Source organism: Dermacentor andersoni, chromosome 5 (assembly GCF_023375885.2).
Source record: "Dermacentor andersoni chromosome 5, qqDerAnde1_hic_scaffold, whole genome shotgun sequence".
NCBI classification, from domain to species: Eukaryota; Metazoa; Arthropoda; class Arachnida; order Ixodida; family Ixodidae; genus Dermacentor; species Dermacentor andersoni.
In genome coordinates, this window is record NC_092818.1 from 149,461,880 (window position 1) to 149,485,055 (window position 23,176).

Here is a 23,176-nt window from a genome sequence, read left to right on the forward strand (position 1 = left end):
AATTCTCGATTAAATTTTGATAGCAATACCAGAGGTCTTGTCAGGCTTTTAAGTTTCCCCGTCGAAATATCCGCTGCTTTTTGTTGCGCAAGCGGTTTAACATGTTATTAAACAATAAAGAGTGCGTACCCGACGAAACTTTTAGGTACAAGATGATCAATTAGAGACAAGAGTTTGTTTTTATAAAAAGATCATTTAGATTCCTCCCGACACAGATGCGCAGTCAATGAAATTTTCCGCGTCGCAAATTTCATTAACTATTGTTTCTCCTTTATATCAATGACATTAGTAGCGTGGCAGAAGAGGGTGTTCAGGTTAAGCTTTTCACAGACGACTGCTTAATTTACACCACAATTACTAAACTTGATGACCAGCTTAAAATTCAGAAATGTTTGCAAAATTTAGACGATTGGTGTAGGAAATGGAAAATGGAAATAAATTATCCCAAATCTACATATACACACATGACCAAAAAGAAAACTGTCTATTCCTTTTTTATAGCATTGGAGGACATTTATTGGAGAATGCGCACCAGTTCAAGTATCTAGGGGTAACAACAACACGAAATTTGACATGGAACCAACATATAGATAACGTCTGCATGACTGCCTATCAAAAGTTATACTTTCTGAGAAAAAAACTGGAACATGCAGCGCAATGTAAAACTTATTGCATACACCACCTTCATTAGGACGATACTAGAATATTCAGCCGTTGTTTGGAGTCCCCATCAAGTGACACTTAAAAGAAAATTGGAAAGGATACAGAAACTGGCGGCGCGTTTCATTTCTTCGACGTACCGAAGGAAGGAATCGGTCACGCTTATGTTACAACGTTGCAACTTGGATCTTCTTGAAGTACGTAGAAAGAAATATAGGCTGAAGATGCTTTATCAAATAATGCAGGGTCAACTTAAGATTGATAAGCTCAAATATCTACACGCTCCAAGCAAAAGAAACCCGCGAACTAACCCCGACTACGTCATAAAGCCGTACCGTACCAACACAGATACATTTCGATACTCTTTTTTCCCGGATGCAATAGAAATGTGGAACCAATTGCCAAACGCTATTGTTAGCCTAAAAGATGTCACCAACTTTGAAAATGCTGCTGAGGCGTATTTACGGGAGTTTCCAATTTAGCTTTGAAGTGCCAAGTGATATGTGCGACTTGATGTTCATTGTAAGTACTTTGATAAATGTCAGAAGTGTGCTGAACATCATTCAAGTGAACATCTTATTCACTGTGAATTGACATGTGTTGAGCTACTTTGCGTACATTGGCATTGTACATATTTGATGTATGTAATTGTATTGTCCTCTCTGTTATGACCCTCTATGAGGGTTGACAGTATTAATAAATAAAATAATAAATAAAACTGCAGTTGTACGCAGGACAGAGCCCGCACCTATATAGTGTCATGTTTCGAACGGCCAAGCTGGAGTGAAGGCCGATCCTACACGTATTCTGTTAAAACAATCTGCCTCCCATCAGATTAAGCCCCTTTAAAACGCAGGCTTACGCGGTGGCGGTGAAAACGAGCGAATTGGCAGCGAACTCCCTTCTTTGGGAACTATACAGTATACGGTAGCTACCAAATTCCGCTTCAATTCCAGTCATGCGGATATGGCCAAATCAAATAGCTAAAGGAATGAAATACTATAGACATTTTAGCTAATTATTTGTAGTAGGCTCCGCTCAGACCGATGCGTCCTAAAAAATTGTACACAACTGCTCAGCGGTAACGCCAATGCTGACAGAGGAAAACGGCTCGCTGCCCTCAAACCGCTGCTGAACTAACTGAGGAAAACGTGCCCGTGCTTCGCAGCGTTTGAACGCGATAGTCTGAACCCCTGTCGCAGAAAATCCGGTGTCGGCGTCCGCCATCGGCGGCGTTGTCCGTCAGAAAAAAAGAAAAAAAAAGAATCCCGAACAACAGCCACGCAGGCCTTCCACGTGGCGCAGACGAACTAATTGAATTTCTCAAAGTAAAATGCATCAGGAAATTCTTAAAGTCCGACTTACACATAACCTACAGACATGATATCGTCGGATTGTAATTTGAATATACGAGAAAACAATTTCCTTAAGCGGAAACTCGAGCACAATCCTTGCTCACGAGGATGTGAGCCATTGATGAGTCCCTGCTTGTAGCCTCTACCTTCCGGGGATATGAGCCATTGCTCTACCCTGCCCTGCCGCCGGGATCGGAGCACCGCTGTTCTCTATCGGGCCTAGTGTCGCAGAATATCCGCTGCCGGTGTCGACATCAACGGGGCCCGATAACGCTATCACGTTCCACTCTTAAAGGCGAAGCTCAAGCGTCCTCCAAGTTTTGAAATGCAATTGGCATTTTCAACTAACTTCCCCCACTATGTCATGCTGCTGCTGTCTGCTATCTAGCCGTTGAAATGTCGCTTTGACTTGCGAAATAAAAAAGGAAATTGCATGCCGGATGGTTGACTTCGAATCTAGTTCCCTCAGCACAGCAGCCTGATGCTGTACGCATGCATAAGACCGTCGACGCTCGCCTAGAAATCGCACATATAACCCTTACCAGCTTTATACGTGCAAACCAGCGCTTTGAGAAGTTAAACGCGCAAGCCGTGTCGCGTGGCAACAATTTACTAATAAAATTGAGAACGCGCGCTCTTCTATGTTAAAACTAAAAATTGAAGTTTTACGCCTGGAAAAGAAGCCTATGCAATCGCGTCGTTATTAATTCGAAGTCAGATAGGCTGAGTCAGAGGGACCAAGCTGTCTGCGGTTGGGGCACTGCGTTTATTGAACCTCTCTTTGTGGCGTCCGCCAAACCGGAGCAATCAAAATCTGCAGACAGACTGAGAGACGTGCGGAAGTCGACACGCACCATTCCCGAACAACCTCGTACATTTTACCACCACGACGCTTCCTTCGTATGCCAAACTCAAACACTCTCACTGGCCAACCACGCCGCGACCCACCTTATGCGGCACTGCCGAGGTCACCCGTCGTGCCTTAAGTGCAGGGGCTACCCAAACATCCTACACACCTACTGTACGTGCCCTCGCGATAAATCATCACCGTGTTTTCTCAATACCTTCATTTCTGGGTAAAGGCGCAACCTGAACGAAGAGGACAAAGAACACCATCTAATAAGCACCAACTCTCAGAATTTTCAGTTCCCGATTTTTCAGTTCCCAATTTTCAGTTCAGCAATTTGTGTATGAGTTCAGCACAATGAGAGAGTAATTTTTCTAGCCATCTATGAACCAAAGACAAAAGAACCGGTAGCCGGGGCTAGCTGGTATTTGTTCATTGAGAATGGAAGCGCAATGTACCAACGAGGATATTGGAAAGAACGTGGAACGGCTGTCGACACCTCAACAGTGCTCTGCTACACAAAACACTGCATATACGGCAACTACAACCGTATTTCGATTCTACGACCCGTCTAATTGGCTGTACCAGGCATCATCCAAAGAAGCTACGCAAGCCTTCTAGATTGATTGAGGCTTGGCGTGGCCCTGCAACAATTTGATAAAGTGTTTCGCATTTAAAAGAAATTTGAAATCTGGTAACTGTAGGCATTTTCTTTAATTGCTGAAAATTACAAAAACTCAAGTATGAAATTTTCAACTCTGTAGTACAGTAATAGATAATGATATCACCAATCTGTAAACTGCGCCTACAAAGAGATCTGAAGTGGACAAGCTTGGTGTATTATACGCCGCTCTGAAATATACAACTGATTTGTTAGCGTAGGACTTTTGCAAATCACCCTCGTAAGCATTGAAACAATTCCATGTGAGCTGTAAATTAATATATAAAATTTGTCCAATTTGGATACTCGCGCAGATGCAGTTTATAGAAATACGATATTTGTCCTTTTTTGTGTGTGTGTAGAGTTGCGGATTTGTAAACTACGTGTTTCATCTTTCTAAGCCTACCAATTTTCAGGAATTCTAAAAAAAATGCTTCTTAGAGTCGTTAGATTCTCTCTCAAATTTAATAAATGTAATTGAGATCGGCCCGCCGGTTCTGCCACAAACATTTTCTGTTTCGCACATGTATCCAAAAAGGGATGTCGTAGTTGGACCCGAGCTGAAACTTCCTCTTGAGCCGACCTCCCAGCTTTTCTCTTATAAGAAAGCTATATCTTTAAGTGACTGAGAGCTAAACTTATGGGAAACTTATACACAGTGAATACTTACTTTTTACGAGTACGAGGAGCGAGGTTAAGCCCCAGAAAGCCGGGATGAAGTACTCTGCAAATGACAGCGCATGATGTGACCTGTTGATTGCGCAACTTCGGCGCGTAAAACGTCATTCGCGCTTGGAAAAAAAAAATTATTCCAGCGGTAGTATTGTCGATCGTCTGCTACAACCACTTACGCGAGATTTCGTGCGATTACCACAGAATGTGTGTTGGTGCCTACAGGGGGACAGCGTTCCTGACAGTGCGATGCCAAGACAGCGTGCTATAGGCACTGTGCCGGGAGTGCTGTCGCCCGTAGACGCCGACGCATCTTGTACCGACTTGCCCGAATTCCCTCGAAAGTGATCGTACCAGCGTGAGTGCATGATCGAAAAACACTGCCCCGGAAGCACGCAAGTGCAGAACGTTTCGCAAACTATTGGGCCCGATTTCCTTTAGCGCGCGCAGCGGTGAAGTTTTATCGAGTCCTGAAGCACTCGGGCTTTAGGATCTTATACTTTGCTCATCGCCTTATTCACTCATTTTGTTTCTTCAGTTGTTAATTCCTCTATATGCTCAGTTTCATTACAAATGACAAATTTCTTTTTCATGCTTGCCTACTAAAACAAAAAAAAAAACAAAATTGGTGAGTTTTGATGTCCACAAACTGCCCAGTGGGTTAAGTGAAGGGCTCCGGACCAATCGCAACCACGTGGGGTTTAAAGGGAAGCTGAAACACTTTTCGAAAAAAATGAGTTCTCTGCGGCATTCTACAGTTTTGAGTCCCCTGAACACGAATATCTGGTTCAAAAAGGGCGGAAACAAACGCAAGCGGCTGTTTTTCCAAGAAAACGCGTACCAGCGCCTCAGGCCATCGCGCAAACGCCGCTGTTGCCCGTGATTGGTCGGGGCCGCTGTGACGTCGTTGGCGGTAGTCGCCGGTCGGCGCCGCCGCATGTCTCCGTTTCAGAGCGTAGCACCATTCCTTTCTCTCTGGTAGCACGCGGTTCTGCTGTTCTGACTTCATAGCTGAGTTGCAAGATGGAACGTTCTCGCTGTCTCCGACAGCTTGTATTGTCCCCGTACATGTTTGAACCCACAGCCGATACGGAAAACGATGGCGGCAACAGAGTCAACGACGATATTGAGTGTGCCAACAGCGAGAGCGATGTGTGCACCTTCTCGCGCGCTGGAAATCTTAGCTGGTACGCATGTTTTTTGTTTTTTTTTTCATGTAGCTGCACGTTGCAATGACGGGAGAAAAAATGCGCTAAAGTGTCACTGGGAACATGCTGCTGGAAGAATGCCGAAGCACTAACTTCTCATTAGACTTACACGGGTGCAATTCCGCGATGTCAAGCACCTTGCCGCTGCTTGTCTAAAGTCCCGTGGTTTTTTCAGCGTTGATACACGATCGCGAACATAAGTGCCGCGTTTCAAAGCGCGCACATGCAGTGCTGTGAGGTACAGTCATGGAAGTTGCTCATCATACACATCCAGAGATGACCAGAGGTATTATATGTGCAATATTCATACTATGGTTCGACGACTTTGCGAGTGTGGCTCGATCAAGAATCGGTATGCGTGCTCCATGCTAGTGTTGACATAAAGATATTAGGCAGTTTTAGCACCGCCGTGTGGTAAACACGATAACTGAACCGTACGTCGAATGTCACTAGGCAAGCCTACACTCCATTTGATACCTCAGGTGCATCGCTGTGGAAGCTACGCTCGAAGTCTGGTCACCAAAATTTATTACTGGAGCCACCTCCGCCGAGAAGGAAAAGCCCAGGCACAAACTAATCTGGATCCCGGGTCACGTAGGCATAGGGGGGAACGAAAGGGCAGACAGCCTAGCTCGAGGCGAAGCGTTCAGAGCTGGGCGGTCGGATGCCCCGGAGACCCACCTACAGGCTTGCGAGGGGGGATACGCAGAGACCCTGAACTTACATAGAGGAACTAGAATTATATATCCGCCACCACACAAAGACCTCACAAAGGAGGAAGCGACCAGCTGGCGCAGACTACAAACAAACTCCTTCCCCAACTTACACGTGCTCAATAAGATGTTTCCGACACAGTACAGGGCCACCTGCCCTTGGTGCTATGCCAAACCTACACTCTACCACATCACCTGGGAGTGCGAACGCAACAAAGCATTCCACAAACACGAACACCCGAGTGCGGAGCAATGGGAGAGTCGGCTCACCAGCAGCGAGCTCACGGCCCAAAGGGCCCTAGTGCAGCACGCGAGCGATGCAGCACGACTCAGTGGAGCCTTGGAATAGGGGCCCACCCTTGCTGAAGAGGAGTCTCAAGTCGCCAGCGCCAAGAAGATGAAGACGACGGAGACCTCGTAACCGCGAAACTCTTGAAAGACTCAAAAGTTTTCACTCACTCACTCACTCACTGCGCGCGTTTCCGTCTATGCTTCGCAGCGTGCCAGCGGCGTTTGCTCGCGCGAGCATGCACGTGAAGCTGCCGCGACGGGCTGCAATTAAAAAATACCGAAATGAAATTTTTTTTAAAAGAACGTGTTAGCAGCCGTATAAGTACACGGATGGTTTCTATGGGTAAATTCTTTTTTTTTCATTCCGAACTGAGCTTATATATGGAAAGCTTTCTGAAAAATCGGGTCAAGAAACACCGAACTTTTTCTAAGTGCGAACGCAGCCACTGCAAGAAGTATCTCAAGCCTCCACAGCGTTGCACCTGATGTACGAAACGGAGTATAGCAACGCTACAACTGTGTTACCAGACGTTAATGGCTGCAAATGTTCGTATTTCTCCAGTGCATCAATGTGGGCCTAATCACGCTTTCATTAAACTAGGTGCACCTGCATGTGCTGCGTATTGATGGAAGATGAAGAGAACTGCTTGTGCTGCCAGGAGGTGCAAGAGATTAGGAAAAAACAGAAGCGCACGCAGTGCGTAACAAGTTCAAGACAATTCAGGACTGTGTGCCTCAGCAGGGCAGTACTGGAAGTGGCACTTGCCCAGAAAGGAGTCGAACCGGCTGGACAAGGCAAGAAGTTTACACACAGGTGTGAAAATGATATGGCCAATGGAAAAAGAGTGATGCAAAAGCAATTTTTTTTTACAGGCAGTTGAGGTATGCAGCATACCGCCAGTTTGTCTGGCTAGTATGGAAAGAGTTGGGAAAGAAGAACCGTCGAATTCTGCCAAGCTGTGTACTTGAAGTTGTTCGGGCTTCAGTCGCGCCGATTTAATTGGAATACCGATTGCCCGCATCGTTGTCAAGCTCCGATGATAGTCACTGTCGCGGAAATGGTCCGAGCACAGCACAGTTGATTTCGTCGGCACGAACTTATCTCTCCTCACCGCACGTACCCACTGCGCTGCAAGCTTCTTTTCCTTCGGGAATTTGTGAAACACCACACCGTCTCGCCCGCCTGTGTTCGCGCAGCCGAATGCTGCACAGAACGAGGGCATGTTGGGCGCCCTTGGCTGTAGGCACTCACGCAGCACAGAAGGAAAGAACAGTTTACGAAAATCGCAAAACAAACGTGAGCGGCGGCGGCGGCGGCAGATCTCTCGTAGCGTCGTTCAGTAAAGCGCAGGATGGAAGAGGCATGCCAGCACATGTCAGCACGCCGGTCCGCAGCTCGGTTGGCTCGGTCTCCGCCCATGACGTCACTCTCGCCGGTTCTCTCCTCTGCCAACGTCCTCACCCGGCGCTCCGGGAAGCGATGGGGGCGTGTCCGCGCGGGTGATTTAGAAAGCGATTTCCGCTTGTTATATTAACAAAACGAAAAAAAAAAATTCAGAACCGTAAATTATTAGGTCTGTTCTTCCCAATCCCAGCAATTCATAGAAATTGAAAACCGTTTCAGCTTCCCTTTAACGTGCACGTAAATCTGGGTCGCCATGGCCAGCAGCACAACGTCATGCTAAGCACAACGTCATGAAAACGTTGTGCTAAGCAGCACAACGTCATATCCACTCAGCCACCATGGTGAGTTGTTATTGAATACGTTGCACAACATAGAATGGGCCTAAACATAAAGTGAGAACTAGTTCACTACAGACGGGGCATCGAACTCCTGTAACAGAACAGAGAAAAGCAGAGGGAAAAAAGAATTTACATACGCGCGATACTTGTGAGACTATATTTGGTACTCGTGAACTTCCCTACACTTATGAGATAATATTTCGCGTGCAGTAAAGCAGTGAGAATTATTCAGCGAGCATTGAATGGAACAGACTACGAAGAATTCTGCTTACAGCAAAAAGAAGATACAAACAACTAACATAGAGAACAAAGTGCCCAATGTATACTGCACACTAAGTGAAATTAATTTAAGCAATAATTAACATGAAAAAATAAAATTTGTGTGTCGCGCTTCTACTAGAATACTCAAAATAGAAGAAAAAAACGCGTTCATCAATGTCATTTTGACATCCTTTTGCAAATTTGTCGCTTCCTACAGAACACACCCACCTTTCTTGTGCGACGAGATTACATCGACGGCTGAGCGGGCGGAACCGGACTGATTTCGCCGCTTCCGTGCTGGCGGCGGTCCAAATGTGCAGCCTTGAGGGTAGGTAAGGCCTCGAGCGTCGCTTTGAGCATCGTTCTTTTTTTTTTTTTTGCTGTTGCTGCGATGATGAACGCGACACCGCGGCTGACGTCAGCGGATGCGCGGAGCGAATGTGAGATGCGTGCTTCGCACCAGCATCCCCGAGTGGCACCGATTGAACTCGAGCTTCTTTCGTATATCACCGCTATATGCTAGGATATGTGCAGAATTTCCACGACGTTATCGGAAATGAGAAGTGTGTTATCATACTGTGGAAAATACGTAAAATGGCGCCGCTCTGTAGCTCGGTCGACCGGCCGGGGTGACACGGCGCATGTCAAGCATCTTGAGTAGTAGCCTGTTCCCCGCCTTGCTAACAATTTGTACAGCGTATGTATCTTTAACGCACACACGAACTATTTATATATATATATATATATATATAGACTCGCGCGTCGCCGGTACGGGGAGAGTCTCGAGGACCTAAATGTACATAAAATGTGAGTAGCGTCAGAAAGGACAGATGTGAAATGACTGATTCTGTGATTCATGGAGTTGAACGTCCCAAAACAACGGTGGCGCTTTGAGGAGCCACCGCAGTAGAGTGGTCCGGATTAATTTTGCAAACCTGGGGTTTCTTAACGTGCACCTAAGTAAACGAGCGCTCATGCATTTCGCTCGCATTGAAATGCGACTGCTGCGGCCGGGTATCGAACAGGCGACCTATGCGCTAAGCAGCGAAACGTCTTAGCACACAGCGGCGGGTACATGTAAAGTGAGACAACGTTTTAGCTGCTGACTTACTCGAGACACACTGTTCCCTTTCCTGCGCTAAACATTCGACACAGATCATAAGCTGGACCAGTCACCTTCGTAAGCTACAACAGGGAATAGCGAGCATAATATCACTCGAGCTTCAAATCATAGACGACGCGGTTAAGACCTCGAGGATCCCGTCTATATAGCGTCAGAAACTGAGCCTGATTTGCTCACTGCAAATATATATTAATTTGCTCATAAAAGTTGAACATCCCGAAGAAGTGACCAAAATGCTGCGTATTCACAAACAAGCCCAAATACTTCACAGTGGACTTTGTCTACTGCAGCCACCGCTACGGTTACTGAATAACCTGCCGGAAGCGAATCGTTTAATCGTTGCAAGCATTGCATTCGTGCAAGGTTCTCAGCCCTAGACGTACGTCGATGTACATTCAAAATGCAGCACGCAAGCAAACACAAACATTAAATATATATATATACACGCACACACACACACAACCTGCAACAACATGATTAGACTAAGGAGGTTATTAAAGAGGTTACACCAGCGGACAAGGACAACAGGGAGGCGTAGACACTACGATGCGCTAACTTGAACAACTTAGTCTCGTGAACACATTTAAGCGCCATGAGCAACAGCCCCACTTCTGGTCTAATTTTCATGCCGCTGCTTCCTAAAAGGGCATCTTTCTATCAAGTAGGTCGACAGACACCGTCTTAACACACGTTTCGCTATTCCGCCTTTTAGCTTGTGTTTGTATAATTTAACGCACTTCTTTGTCCCTGTGTCTGGCAAGAATAACGCGATCTTAAAAAATAAAGGAAAAGGGTGCCCAGCCACATTGACTGTGAGCGAACAGATGACCGCCGCACTAATTCCTAACATTTAAACTATATTCTGCTAAGCGGCGATTAAGGCATCGTCCCGTTTATCCTGTGTATTTATACCACATGAGCATGGCAGTTCATACACTATATATACTGCCTCCACACAACCAATGATATCATTGAATGTTATCGTCACGAGCGCCCTGCGTATGCATACACATGTGTCGATCAAGAAATCCCATTAACGCCCAGAAATGCACAGCGTAAAGCAGGAGCATTGAAAATGCGCCTCCATACACATCGTTGCAAGGAAATGACGGCTTCGCCGCTTTTCCTCGTCTGCTGGAAAGGTCAGGCAAGCACGTGTCAATCCGGTCAAGAAAGAGCGGCGGAGAATCGCGAGTTGACGCGCATTTTTTTTTTCTTTCCACGCCTACTGACGTTCTAAAGGCAACGGACACGTATTAACACTCGGCGACCAATCGGCGCCCATTGCTAAACGGTCGTCGCAAAAGAACCGGCTTCAGGGAAAGGCCCACGCGTGGCTCGCGCACGGCGGTCTCGCGTGCATCCGCTAACTGCTACTATCGTACTTCCTTGGTATAATATCGCCAAGCGAGGGCACAGCGCAATTTAAGGGAAACGGAGTAGGTCGTTGCCGCCTTCGCGGCGCCCATTAAAGACAGAAAGGATGAAACAGAAAAAGAAAGGAAAGAAAAAAAACGCGGTGACGCTTTTATCGAGAATTAAATATTGCAGAAATTCACGTTACCAATAAGAAGGGCCCGTGCGGCGTGCGGGGAAAGATGACGGCGTAAAGGCACATGGAATGGCACGAACTGTGCTTAGAGTGGCTTGGGTGTCGGTGATGCCTTCGCAGACGTTAGTCGCAACTTTCCCGACCTGCAAGTGTGATGTTTTCCGCGCAGGAAAAGCGAGCGTAAACCTCAGTGCAGCTACAGGGGGATTTTCCAATTTATTCGAGCGCATCTTGGCGCGTGTAGAAAACTGCATTGACGCTCGCGCGAATATAATTATCTTTAATCTATAATGCGTGTACACTCTATGGCTTACTCCACTCTTGATTTTCCTAGCTTCTGAGATTTATTCGTATATATTTATTACCAATACGTGATATGGAGTAGCCGTCACCTTTATAAGGCGGCTAAATCTCTCTTATACTCGTTAAAAATAAGAAAAATAAGGGAGGGGGCTCGCATTACGTAACAATTCTTTTCGCCCTTCATCACTGACTGGCCTAACGCGAAACCTCAGTTATCGTCTGTATCGGCCACTGACTGCGACGGCGATAAGAAAAAACAAAGGTGAAGTGGAGGAAAGGGTCCTTACATACCACGCGTCCATGGACCGAATATTAAGCACTGATGCGTTTCGAGCCGAGTATTTTAGGCGAACGATATTCGCACGGAATGCAGATTCCAGAGCGAAATGAAAAAAAAGCTAATCATCGGTGCCTAATGACCCAAAGACACGTGTTATAAGGGACGACATACTTGAAGGCTCCGGAGAGATTTTCCACCACCTCGGACAGTTTTTGCAACACCTACGCGAACGGTCGTTGCACAACAACAGACGTGGAGTGTAAAAAGACGAAATAAAGGGGTCGACCTATCTTCACGTCCTCTCAGTGCATGTGGGACAGTCCGTGTCGCCCGAGCCAACCTGAAAATTTGTGAACTTGAACGGATGGAGATCGATAGCAGCGTAGAACATCATTTCACGAACAAAAGACGACAGCACGTGTGACGTGCTGTCTTGCGACATCTGTACATCGATACCGAAAGGTGGTGTGCTCTCGCGGAAATCGCTCTGTCCCGACTTAGAAGACGCGAATCGGTATAGTGCAGAAGTCGGGACAACCGCTACACGAGAGGTTAAAACGTTTTGACGAAGAATAGCGCGACACTTTTTTATTGTTTTACTTAACTTGTGACAGCGTGTATAATTATTTACATTGATTACTCCTGCTACAACACTCCGCCCCCCCCCTCCCCGCCCGCTGCTTACTCAATTCCGTGAAATCAGCCTGTGAGGTATTCTACATAAAAAAAAATAAAACGAGAAGGAAACACTACACGATCGCACTGCGCTTGCGTCCTGTCACCTTTCTCGTCCATTCCTCATCGCGCTATCCTTAGTAAGGAATAATCGAATACCCTGCTTCAGTACTTAAAAAGCTTACTGCGTAAGTTCAGCGATTCAAGGAGAGTTGCGAGCTTTCACCATTTGAGAAATTCGTGATATAACGAAATGGAGCGCGAGATTACTGCACTGAGAAAGCCAGGAACAACCGCAACATTATGCTGAACGCGACAAAGAGAGATGCAAACTCATCATCTAGCAGATCTTAGCGTGCTATAGATGATCGCCTGTCATGCTGTAAGCGCACTGTGCAGCAGGGGCTGGCTTATAAATACTCTGCACGCAGTGACAACAGAAAGACTCCAATAGCGCGCGCACACACGTACACACACACTATATATATATATATATATATATATATATATATATATATATATTAGGAATGATCACAGATGGCAAACATCAAAGTATAGCGGTATTCAAATCACGTGTCGCATGCGCCGCGAGCAGAAATGGCATACGGAAAACACGAGCAGATTGCAATCAATTTTGCTCCACGGCCCACGCATTTTGTATTTTTTTTTCCCACAGGCAGAAGGACATGAAGCTATGTGTGTGCGTGTGTGCCAATTGTTTGTGCTGGCATTCATCAGTCGAGTCAGTAAACAGGAACAGATTGCGGCAGCCGGGGCCAGTGAAATGCGTGCCTTCGCCTTTCTACTGGCGTACTGCTGCGTATACACCTACACTATAGACCCGACTTGTAAACATCAATACGAAATCTTCATCGTTCTTCGCGTGCTCAACTTTCTAAAATGCTATGAAACAAATGGTACTTCTTTTGCTTCTCAAGTTTAGAAACGCGGCTGAGACACTCTAAGATTGCGTACATTAACCGAACTTCGACGCTCCTAGCATGCTTCAGTTTGCTCCTTTCATATTCTGTCACTTGGCGCAGGCAGCTTTTACGTTTGCGATTCGCAAACAATATAAATTATGAAAAACCTCGGAACCCCATGGTGGCGTGAGGACCGTACAGACTACGTACAAAGGGCGTCAGACTTTTAACGGATCGCGTGATTTGAGAAAACGTAGAATTTTCCAGCAGATTGACTGTAGCCAGTGAAACTGCATAGCCGCATGTTGTGTGCATGTGCAAGTACAGCCTGAAAACGCGAACACCAGGCTACGCCGCGCACAGGTTGTGGCAAATGTTCAGCTTGTTCTCAGATGCCATGGTGCGTAAACTTTTGGCTCTGACTGCACACGAAGCTCTGAAACGAACCACCTAGGTGAACGCTTTTGCACTAAACAAAAAATAGCACACCGTGGCTATATTACCAGAATTGTGATACAGCAAAAGGCGAGAGGCAACGTGGCAGTCGCACACTTCCAACTCGTATATTTTTGGATGAACACGACCATACGGGGTGATCATTTTTAAGCTTTCCGGAATTTTTTGAAAGTCGCCTGTCGCAGATAACATAGTCCTAGTCCTTGAGCTGAATTATTCACAGAGGCGGACATTACTTTCACGAGGAATCAAAACACATATTCAGCTATGTAAAAAAAAAAAAAAAAAAAGATCACCAATTGCCCTTATAATTATTTACTTTAGGGCGCGTATTGGAATTTACGCATTGTAGGCGGTGAGTCTCCAAGGTGCATCCACTTGTAATTAATCTCCGGAATGGCACCTGTGTGGAGATAGGCGCCCTCAAATTCGCCGTAAAAATGCACTGTTGTTGCACTTACTTTTTTAACGAAACTGTATTTCATGTACTGAAGCAAAAAGGTAATTAGAACGTCTATTTCGTCCCACACACTTTGGTGGAAATATCTCGAAACTGGTGTCCTCCTGGAGCTTCACTTAAGGGGGATACGTGTTGCAAACTCACCGGCTACAATTCGCAAATTGCAATAACTGCCGTAAAACAATTAAGTCAATTAGTGAGTGATTTTAATTATTTGAATGTGTTTTGATCTCTCGTGATAGTAATGTCCACCTCTTCGAATAATCCAACAACAAGAATTATGCTACCTGCCACAGGCGAATTTTAGAAATTCCAGAATACCCAAAAATGATGACCAAATATATACAGGTGTACAGCACCTGCGCAAATAAAAAGCGATCTTCCAGAAAGTTATATTCATTATTGTGGTTACAATAACACTACTCCGCAATTCTGGTAATTAATCACGCAACGACGGGCCCCATCAACGTGTTTTATTCGTATACCGTGGCGCCGATAATGGCGAGCACTATGGTGGGTATTTGAATCCAATAATGCGGCTGCTTAATCCATGTCGTGATGGATAGACATAGAGGAGACCGCAGGAGGCGTGCAGAAAGTTTGTGGGACGCGCGCGCTCTGCTACGGGTCTCATTTATGATTGCTGTTGTGCACAAGACAGTATAGGGAACGAGAACGCACATTACGGATTTACCGGCAGGTTTTGGAGACAATTCCCTACCCTTTTTGGGCCCCTGTCCTTTTCAACCTGATGCCCATTGGTCTCGCCGATTCGTTACCAGCAAACCGTAAAGCTCTACGTACATGCAGACAACATCTGCATATGGGCTTCAGGAGTGACACGTCTCCAAGTCCACGCACGACTTGAGAAGGCTCCAACGGCCGTTTCAACATACCTAAGAACGCAAAACCTGGAACTTTCACCGGAGAAGTGTGCACTCGTAGCTTTAACTCGCAAAGCGATGGCCCCATATGCTTTGCGGATCAGTGACCAAAACGTACCATATAGGCGAACGCACCGACTTCTTGGTGTCATAATTGATAGAGACTTGTCTTGGAGCCCTCACGTCTCGTACATGACAAAGCGTGTGGCCGCCATTGTGGGCCTTCTAGCACTTCTCGGAGGGAAGTCCTGGTGCCCGATTGTACCATCGATGTTGCAACTATATAAAGCACTATTTTTGGGCTTCCTGCGGTACAACTTACCTGTACTAGAAAATACTTGCGCTACAAATATCCGCAGACTCCAGAGTGCGCAAGCCCAAGCACTCAGAACTTGTCTTGGTCTCCCAAAAACTACTTCATCGATTGTGACAGGGGCCATCGCCAGAGACGCTCCTTTGACAGTCTGCATTGCTACACATGTCCTGAGAGCACACATCCGACACCTTACTCGCATTCCCTCACATAATCTTGCTTGCTTACCAGTAAAGAGGCCACATTCTACATTTTCCAAAAGTACTGTAAGACATCAGTCCTACTTGCAGGACATCAGGAGGACATCATGCAGGACATCAGGAAAATAAACAGGTGTGCGCAATAAAAAAAATGGGTAGAAGCATGTCGGCTGTGTAAAGAAGGTAGCTTATTCTGTTCGTTTGTCGTGTGGTTCATCATATGTTGGCCAAACTGACAGATGTCTGAATGACAGATTGTATGAGCATCGATATAAGATGGAAAATCAGCTCTCAAGTGACATTAGTGCTCATTGTGAGGCTCTCCAGATTTTGATAGAACCCGTGTTTGAACAGAGCAGATGATCAACTGACAAGGGAGATATTGGAATCGTTTGAGATCAAGAAGCGCGGTGATGTTCGTATCAGTGAACCCTCAGTTTCTCTATCAACAAAGGAACTGGCGTATCTTGGGAGCGGCGCTTAAGAAGCTGTTCTGTATCGTGTTTTCGTTGCGTGATGCTGATGACGGCACTGTTCTTTCTTGATGTTTTTACTCTTGGCAGCAGCTATTTATTCCTGTGTCAAGAAATAAAACGCTCAGTTGTTAGTGCGCCTACGTGGTTGTCCCATGTCCTCGTCCTTCATCCGTCGTTTTATTTGGCGCCTTCATCGTAATCATAAGAGACACCAGAAGTCATGGAGGCATTGCGTAATGAAGGAGTACAAGAGATATACGTGAATATGTTTGGAAATATCTACAATCATTCCACAGCAACCTTGCTTCTCAACAAGTAGAAAGTTACCTGTCAGAAAAGGAGTCAGGCAAGGAGACAATTTCCCCAATGCTATTCACTGCATGCTTAGAAGTATTCAACTATTAGACTGGGAAGGCTTAGGAGCGAGGATCAACGACGAATATCTCAACAACCTTCTGTTTGTACATGACATTGCCTGTTCAGTAACACCGGGGATGAATTGCAAAAAAACGAGTGAGGACCTCAACATAGAAGGTAGAGTAGGTTTGAAGATTAACATGCAGAAGACAAAGCTAATATTAGTTCAATAACTTGGCGAGGCAGCAAGAATTCATAATCGTCAGTGATTCTCTAGAATCAGTGCAGGAGTATATTTATGCAAGTCAGTTACTCACAGGGGACCTTGATCATGGGAAGCAAAGTTACAGCAGAATAAAAATGTGCTAGAGTGCGTACCGCAGGCGTTACCAAATCGTGACTAGGGGAGCTTACCACTGTCTTTCAGAGAATAATGTACAATCAATGCATTTTACCGTTGCTAACATATGGGGCAGAAACCTGAAGGTTAACAAAGAAGCTCAAGAACGAGTTAAGGAACGCGCAAAGCGATGGAACAAAAGATGTTAGACGCAACGTCAAGAGATAAAAAGAGAGTGGTGGTGAATCAGAGAGCAAACGGGGATAGCCAGTATTTTAGTTCAAATTAAGAGAAAAAATTGGAGCTTCGCAGGCCATCTAATGCGTAAGGCAGATAACCAGTGGACCATTAGAGTTGATGAAATTGGAAAATTTGCAAGCGCCAGTTGGAATCAGCTAGTGCCAGACAGGGTAATTGGAGATCGCTGGGAGAGGCATTCGTCCTGCAGTGGCAACAAAAATAAGCTGATGATGATGCCAACTTTTTGAATTGACATAATAGATATGTGAAACTACGTTCAAGTGAAACAGCCACTGTTATCCAGAACATCGTTCCGCATACCTGTGTCTATTATGTGAAGCATTCTTCCACATGCCTGTCATTGGAACATGTGGGACAGCTAAAATGAAAGTGTCTAACTCCAGAGATCAGATAGTCGCTGAACTTTCAAAGCCGATAAACAAGAAGGCGATATTCGAAAGTAAGCGATATTCGAAATTATAATGCCGCAAAAATGGCGGAAGCAGTATTGGCACCGCCCCTGTTTTGTGTCATCTCTTGTCCCGTCTTGAAACCGAGCTAACGAGTATTCATATATTATTATCTGGGACGACGTGCCACATAATTGTGGTTTTAGTTACAGGTTTATCGAAGAATGGTCGAAATAATGGGCACAAATATGTGGAACACTGTTTCTGATATCAGTGACTAATTTACTGGAACACAGTCCTAGCGGTCCTCTGCCCGATAATCGCGTATTTCAAGGCTGTCAATAAAGCTTTTCCATCCATCCATTCATACGAATTTAAACATGGACAATCGCTCTTACATTCTGCGATTTTATCTGGAGCACGGTTTCGTATAAGCAACTAGAAAATATTTGCAAAAACGCCCCTCTTATAGCTTTGGAACAACTGGAACGAGATTAAGAATTATTTATATTTAGAGTGAGGGCACGAATTGAGTTACACGCTTGTAGCTCAGAGAGGAAAACTTTACTATTAATCTGATCGGTCTTTCTTAACATGCTGGTTCACCACGCATAGCCGCGGCCAACGCGATGAGGTTATTCGCATCCTGAATGCATAGGAGTTTCCTCTGGCGTTCAAGAACAGAATCAAGGGATGAAAAAAAAATTCTGGATCGGCGCCAGACTGAAGATTATGTAAGCAGGCACCGGTTCAACAGCCTCCGAGATCCAGTTGACGCTTATGTAGAGCCAAAAAAAAAAAGAAGTAAAAGAAAAACGGTAGAGCTGGCGGGGATGTGAAGGTCTACCACTGTAGCGGTGATTCTTCAGATAAATAGAAGGCACAGAGACCAAGCGACGTAATCTAGAGCGCACATGCCGCGTTATAACTGCTAGAGAAAATAACGAGAAAAGAAAGGAACGCCTCTAACGTTTGCAGGAATAGACAGGGGCTGTAAAAAAATTTGGAGGACGCTTAGGCTTCGCCTTTAAGAGTGAAACGCGATAGCATTCAAAGGACCCGGAGTCCCTGACTGCTTTTCACGCCTCATGGCAAGTGTAACTTAAGTAACCGTATAATGCTTACCGGGAAACGCTGGCGGCGAACGCTACGCTCGAAGGCGAACTTTCTGGTAGAAATACGGCCTCTTGCGTCGTCCGATTTCCTGTTACTGTTTCGCACTTTTAATATTTCAGTCTGAGAAGATCTAACATAAAAGGTATCTGCTGTCGGTGCTTTTTTTTTTTACATGACATTTGTTAGTGGGCTGTCATTCTCAACATTCCGAGGAATAACATTCTAAAGAATGAGAGACAAGGTATGAGCAATTTCGGTGATAGAAGAGTGGTTGGGTATGCGTGCTTCGAAATGATCTTTGCCGAAAGAACGGTCGACGCTGGACACGGAACGCCGACGCCGGATTTTCTGAGACACGGGGCCCTTAACACTATCGCGCAAAAATTTAACGACTTGGAAGGCACCAATGGTGACGCTTGTGTGCAGAGAACGGAGAAGCATGAAAAGGAAACGGGAGGCGCATGCGATAACTGACACGAACAAGCATGTGCTTACGGCAAACAAACGCACGCCTCCACTCGCACTGCGTGGGAACGCTGACCCGCCGGCCTCGGTTCGTTTGTTTTCGTTGAAGGAGCGGCGAAAACCAAACCGTATAGGCGCGCCTTCTATATTATTTTTCACACCGCATCCAGCTTGGAAATGTTTTAGGAAAAGCAAGACCATCACACTTGTGTGCCATAAGCTCAGTTGGAGCGGCGCTCCGCCCAGTCGCTCAGAAACCGTGCTCAGGATTCCCTCACCTTTGAGCCGTCCTCGCTGCGAAGCGCCCAGCGGCGGCATGAAGTCCGGCGTCACCACGACGGGCTCCGGCGATGCCCTGCCTCCGCTCGGAAGAGGACGCCACCGCCGCCGACGACGACGAAGAAGGCCCGAGCTGGTCGATCCGCTGCTCCCGACGCATCAGCTCCCCGGGAGAAGCAAAGCCATCACGGGCACCACGCAAGCTTCAAGCAGTAACATCGTTGCACGTGCGCCATCCAGCAGCCTACAGCACCAGTTTCACTTCTCGGCCGCCCGAAGCCGGCGACGCGATATTACTGCTCGCTATCGTGTGCACAACACCGTTGCTTCGTACGCGCAGCAGTGTGCTACGCAGCGCTCGCCATCACAGCGAGGTTGGAATGGCTGCGTGGCTTCTTCCTTCTACGTGTAACGTTGCTTAGCCGACCGAATTGGCTCGCTCTGCCGCTCAGCGGTGGGGGCCGCGGCGGCGCGACAGCACCTCCCAAGGCGTGGACGAAGACACGTACCACCCGGTACCACCCTCGCCTTGGCTCCCGCTATGCGGCCGGCGTCGCCCACGCCGCGGATGCTCTGCGCTGCCTCTCCGGGCCCAGCGAGCGAACTGAGAGCAGCGCCAGTAGTTCGGGAGTCTGCCGCACGGCGTATTTCGCGCGCTCTTTGAGCGCGTCTTCAACAACTTCGCGCGCGTCCTCCAACGAACACTGCAGGGATGTGCGAAATATACATAAAATATTTAGCCCGAATGGAATACGACGACAAGCGAATCGAATCAAATCAAATCGAGTATGTTCTGAATACAAGTTCTGGGATAAAGAACAGCCGTTTTCACCATTATTATACAGCGATGTACTACACACCCTCGTATCCACAATGAAGGCAAGTTCTTGCCATTACGTCGCATGTTATCAAGCGTTGTTTACTAAAAACAGAAATGGAGCCTTAGGCACAAATAAACAGTTTGTCTGCATACCCAGAACTTTTAGGACAGTGTAACTGATCGTAGTTTACAGAAAAGTATTGCTCCTTGAGCAACGTAGCGTGATTGTGTAGTAGCGTGAGTGGTAACACACGCAGTAGGCACAAGCCAAATAATGCTTTATTGTAGATAGCGTGGCTGCTTTTATGCCATGCGCATTTGGTCGAGCATGCGCACTTCGTGCGATGAACGGGCTTCCAATAACGCGACACGGCACTTCCTTTCCCTTAGAAGCCTAGTCTAACGAGAGGTCTTCTTGTGCGCGTAGAATGCCTGGGAAGTTTCGAGACTGTCTGTTCTCTTGAGGTTGTCCCATTGGGAGACCGGGTTGTACCAAGCAGACTGTACCAAGTCTGATGGCGGTTCGGTGTCTTCTCCTGCTGGGGGTTGGTCCCGCTGCGAGGCTTGGTCGTCTGAGGGTCTATCACTTTGCGAGGTGTGGTGATCTGAAGGCCGAGTTGTGCCGAGTTCCTGTTTTAAATCTGCCATTGCGTTTCATGGTCACACTTGGTTCACGTCACGGCACTGCACTCCTTCAGTGGTGTCCTCCATAACCAAGCGCCTACCTCTTGTTGACGTCACTGTGCCGGGTAGCCATGTCTGGCCGGCTTGATTGTACTGGCGTGGCCAAACAGGTGCTCCCGGAGGAAGCAACTGCGGCGTCGGTGCCGGGCGTGTGCTCACCGTGGAATCCCGTGGTGCCACCTCCTCCTCTGGAAAATGTGCACTTAGACGGATCCTTGGTTGAAAACCGAGCCACATCTCGGAGGTCAATTTCCCTTCTCGAGTTGACGTCGTCCTGTAACGCAGCAAGAACTTGTTAATCCGACTGAGTAGACTTCCGGCTTTAATTTTCTTGATTCCCTCCTTGATGGCGCGCACAGCGCTGACGTTTGACTGAGGGTAATATGGAGCGGAGTTAACATGACGCACATGGTTAACTTTGAAGAATCTTTCGGTAATTGCACTGTTAAATCGTAGCCCATTGTCGGAAACGACTGTGTGTGGCAGGCGAAAACACGCGAAGATCTCCCGCAGAACTTCCACTGTGGTTTCTGTACTTGCTGTTTTGAGGGGTACTACTTCCATACATTTCGTTTCCGCATTAATTACCACCAAGATCACGCGACCTTCAACCGGACCTGCATAGTCGACATGCAGGCGAGACCAAAGTTTGTTGTTCTTCGGCCAGCTTAAAGGAACCTGTCCCGTTGGCCTGCACACATTGCTGGCAGCTTTGTACTAGCTTCTCTATGTCGTGGTCCAATCCGGCTGCGTAACTTCTCGTGCTTCAGGTTTACTGTGACACTATGATAGAACGTGTCCCACTTTTAATGCAATGTTATGTTTGATCGTGCACACTTGATGCTTTAAAATGTTTGAAAGCTATTCGAAAAATATCCGTATTTACCAACAGCGACTATATGATTAAAAAAAACCCAAATAGAATGGGACAATAGTCAATTGCTTATCCAAAACTTCTGAATATGCGCACACATACGACGAATGTTCAGCGGCGTTCAGGACGCGGGGACGCTGGAAGACGTTCACGCGTCGGACGCCAGAGGGCCGAGTTCGAGCGCTTTAAATTATGGGGCTTAACGTTCCGAAACTGCAGAGCGTATTCTTAGGGAGGCAGTATACCCATGATATTGGGTATAAATGCGAGTGAACGAGGACGCAGAAAGAAACAGATACACAGTGACAGCGCTGTCTCTGTGTATCTGTTTCTTTCTACGTCCGCGTTCAGTCGCGCTTGTACGCTCTATCATGGATTCTAGCCAACTAGCCCGCCAACGTGTTTTAACCAAAGATGAAGTATAGTGGAGGTCTCGGGATTAACTTTGGGTGCCTCTAAAGAGGAAATATGCCAAGGAGTGCAGCATTTCATGGACTTCTGTAAAGTTTCTGGTGCTAAAGTGAATTGAGAAAAGTGCGTGATTGCATGCCTAGGTGCATGGGACTTAAAACCAACCACCTTTCTAGAGGTGAAGTGGACGTCTGAAATCGTCAGCTACCTCGGTGTGTGTTTTGATACTGCCAACCTACAGAATAGACAAACTACAATTAGAAGTGGTACTCTCGCGGCAAAAGTGCAACAGTGGCACGTTAGAACGGTCCCGCTTATGAATAGAGCCTTTGTGTGTAACACTGTGTTCTTTCCAGCTATACGGTACTCATAGCAGGTGATGCCCTGCTTGCCGGCTCAGGTAAACGAGTGCATATATTTTGCGCAACATATATTTGGGAGTCACGGTTTGAGCGCATGAAGCGCAGTAATTTATTCTTAAAAGTAAGGGAAAAGGAGGCTTAGGGCTGGTAAACGTAACGGTAAAACTCAAAGTTCACAGGCACCTCTTTTTCAAAAACCACACCCATCATATTATACGTCATTCTTAAAAACAATTAGGAGGGAGGCACTTAGGTGAGTCGTTCGATGTTGCACAGGGAGTCCCACGAGCCCGCACCCTAAGATTCTACAGGGAAGTAGAGCAGGCAGCTCACTTCTTCCAGCAGTGTTTTTCTCAAGAGCACCTAAAAAGTGTAAAACGGAAGAGCCTCTACTGGAACACTATAGATGTGCTATTCCCACCACCACTATATCGGTCTCGAGCTGGAAGCCAGCTGGAGTCTGACGTTACATGTCGAAGTTTTACCTGTAAAAACATGGTTACGTAACAATGGTTTCTTTTTTGTGCCGTGGTCAACGGACTGCCTGCTCTGCCCCTATCCAGAATTGTTGCAGCACGTATTTTAGTTTTGTACAAACGCAGTACACTTTTGGGTCAACATACGAATTGTATTTGACGTGCAGATATACCCAAACTGGGATGACGTAAAATTTCTGACACTGGAAGAGGACAAGAATAACAGCAGTGTTGAAACCCCGTTGTTGCTAGGTTTGTATGCAATTTGGAGATCACTAACTGGCTG

At 46.5% G+C, this 23,176-nt stretch overlaps 1 protein-coding gene across 1 annotated transcript in view; it reads right to left on the reverse strand.

The window, feature by feature from the left end:
• Positions 1 to 20,201, reverse strand: part of LOC126531395 (beta-1,3-galactosyltransferase 1-like) — a 60,234-nt gene extending 40,033 nt beyond the window's left edge. The window contains exon 1 of the mRNA XM_050178904.3: positions 19,263 to 20,201. The gene's annotated coding sequence lies outside the window, so the exon portion shown is untranslated. The remainder of the gene's footprint in view (positions 1 to 19,262) is intronic.
• Positions 20,202 to 23,176: the final 2,975 nt, after the last annotated feature.